General features: G+C 37.0%; 1 protein-coding gene across 1 annotated transcript in view; it reads right to left on the bottom strand.

Annotated features, from left to right (window-relative positions):
- The window catches only part of LOC106880707 (uncharacterized), a 31,434-nt gene that overhangs the window by 3,341 nt on the left and 24,806 nt on the right, over positions 1-3,287 (bottom strand). The window lies entirely within an intron of this gene.

Below are 3,287 nucleotides of genomic sequence, written 5' to 3'. Positions count from 1 at the left end.
GAGCTACAATCGAAAGGTACAATCAAATTTCGATCTTGAACTGAAATTCAATCAATAAGTTTTATTTCGTTGCTTTGTATAAATCTTTAATAACGATTTATTTGAAAAGATTTTCTGTGTTTGTACGGGGCCATTCCATTGCAGGTACATTTTATTCAACCCACAAAAATGGAATGTATTTGAGGATGCATGACTCTAACAGGAAGCAGTTTTTTTATGTCAACTAAATGTGAGCCTTGTCCGAAGTGTCTTAATTCTAGGTATATATCAGAGATGATAGGTTGTGGATCAAAGGCGATGTTGGTGCTATGTATACGATATCGATTGATCCTGCGAGGGACGTGCTCGTTTGCTTATATAAGTAAAAATAGATGGGTCTCATCTGCAGGTTATGCTTGAATGCAGAAGTACTAAATACCTCACACATGTGTGTAACAACAACTACTCAGAAATCTTCTACTCTCAACAAATAGAAGCAAGAGTGGGGTTCGCACTGCTGCCAGCACCACAACCATAACAACAACTACACCAAGAACAACAGTAATTTCATCAACAGGAGCAATGGTGGGTTAGAAACTCCACTACCAGCAACACGAAAACAAAAGTCAAAACAGGGTTATCAACAATAACAATTAAACACAGAGAAAAACACTGACGCCGAACCCCAAGCCCCTCCTCATCAACACTGCTTATAGTGGCGGCGGTGTTGTCCATAGGAAGCGAAATCGTTCTTGCAAAGGTGGGGATTCGATGAATATCTTTCGAAAACTACTATTTATTTAAACTGGCACAAGCACATGTAGTGACCTAAAACTTTATTCTATAAAAATCAGGGTTTCAGGAAGAAACTGATCAAGAGAAGCTTAGAAAGGTTTTTCATTGTTTTTTTCCTCATTTAACAAGAGGGCCCTTCTCGAAAAACATAGCGAGTGCCATTTCCAAATTTACCCTAAGATGTCGATCGATTTAGATTAGATCTGTAAAGAGAGACTCGGTTAGAGGAAGCTGAATGTACGCTTATCAGCTCGCAAAACTACAGGATTCGGCTTAGCGATACTTAATGGAAATAATTGTCAGCAACTCCTGGTGAAACACTCCGAAGAGTTAAGTTGGATGAGTATCGTTAACGTTTAGTAAAGCAGTAATGACAGAGAAGAATAAATTGAGATAAGCTCTAGTGAGTAATCTAGAAGAGGCTAAAGTTACAGGCTAGCACCAGGAATGGCACTCATTTATTTCTATTCATGAAATATGGAAGCTGTATTGACAAAGTTGTGTTCGTGTGCTAAAAAAAAAGGAAGAATCGAAGGCTGTCCGATAGAGTCAAACAGTGAAAATAGGATGTAACAGAAAAACCCACAATCTAATCACTGGCGGACTGAGACTAGCATGTCGTATCAGATACTATAGTGATACATGATACAGGCAGCTGTCCGGCATTTCTTTGCTTGATCTTTCGGTGAGTGTAATGAGTCAGCAACGATAGTAGACTTCACTACCTACATTGACAACTTTTGTGTGCCTCTGATCGTTCTGAAATGACGGACCAGTTGAAGAACTCGGTGCCTGGTTTGATCCCATCAACCAAGTCGATCAAAAGTGTAAGGAGGTAACGAGCACTGTAGCCAGTCTTACTCAGGAACAGACAGAAGTTTGACGTTCCACTGAGGTTCAAGTGGTAGTGTGTCGTGAGTTTCTTTGTCTGCGGAACCTGTCCCTTCGAAAGCAAAAACACAAACACTTCACTCTGATTAGATGTTTTCTATGGCAAAGTACATCAGTCAGGCAATATGGACATTGTAGCGAGATTACAGCTGTTTTGAACCATCGCATTCATATTTCCCGGCTTTTTACCATGGTTGTCATAAACAAACCCAAGCGATTGTGGCTCAGCCAATCAGATCGATTGGTGAGTTAAAATCTTGCCAAATGACTTATAGAATGTTTTAAAACTTTACCGACGAAATATTAAAGGCGAACAAACATAAATAAATGGACAGACATCAGATTCTACAAGAGGATATGTCGTTTTCTCTATCTTCAAATATTAACAACAATGGGAAACACCACGGATTTATGTCGGTAAATCTCATTCTCTTGTTTCTTTAACTTAATCTGCCCTCCCCAATTATACATTATGTTGGTGTTATATAACAGCTGTTCCTGGTTAAATAAATAAAATGAAATATTATGTTCAATTTAATGTGATTTTAAGAATTGAACACGAAGCACATGTTCTCTATTGTCGATTCTTCATTAGATGCATCACAATCACGCTAAAGTATTAACCCCGCTCCTTTCAACCTTACAAGGACTGCTTTCACACAGTGAATTTCTGAAAGAGTCAGGCCATTTACCTCGCAAATACTTCTCAATCAATCTGGAAATCGAAATCGAACCAAAGCCTTCGAAATCTAATCACCTAGTCGATGGGGAATAGACCATTTTTGGTTTGTCTTTGTATCCTATACTATAATGGTGACATCGTCCTTTACTGCAGATACGGTACTTCTTACATAGATAAGTCTTTCAAAATCTCCAACTTCTATTAGTAAAGATCTGAGGTTAGATAGCCACAGCAACATTAACAGAAAAAGTAAAAACGCAAACCAAAGTAGCATAAAGGGCATTTGCTCACCAGTGGAGATGATTGGTATATTAAGTGTTTCACCGAACACTGCACATGAGATGGTTGTGACGTCAATGTCGTCCTTGTTTACAGTGTACTCAAAAATTGACTCTGCTACAACATAACATTTGTCATTAGTTAAAACATTCACATAATCTTCATTTGTAATTTTGCCACGATGACTGTCTTCAACCCAAAGAAAGGCTTGATGACCAAAAGGTGAACCAACCTTTGCTGTACATTTGAATATCGATAGCTTGTTTACTTCAAAGGGTGGGTTAAGAAGTTCCAGATTCATCATGTAAGATCTTACTGAAAAGTAAACAAATTAACATTTGTTAATTTTAGGATAATAGAACTACAATAATATATTGAGTGGTTTCACTGATATAAACTACAATCTTCATACTCAACCAAAGTGTATAACAACACTCAAACTATCTGTGATGCTAAGCTCTTTGAAATACTGCTTCTAAGTGTTCAACTGTATAACTTTTTAATAAAGGCGGTGGTAGAGCATTGTGGAGCCGAGTCAATAGCAATAACCATACAAGCACATGAATAATACATTCATACAAATTTATACTTATATAAAGATATATACATATATTCATATATATATATATGTATATATATATATATATATATATATATATAT

Source organism: Octopus bimaculoides, chromosome 20, assembly GCF_001194135.2.
Source record: "Octopus bimaculoides isolate UCB-OBI-ISO-001 chromosome 20, ASM119413v2, whole genome shotgun sequence".
NCBI lineage: Eukaryota > Metazoa > Mollusca > Cephalopoda > Octopoda > Octopodidae > Octopus > Octopus bimaculoides.
Note: the sequence above shows the minus strand (reverse complement) of the source record. Positions and strands in the feature narration are given on the sequence as shown.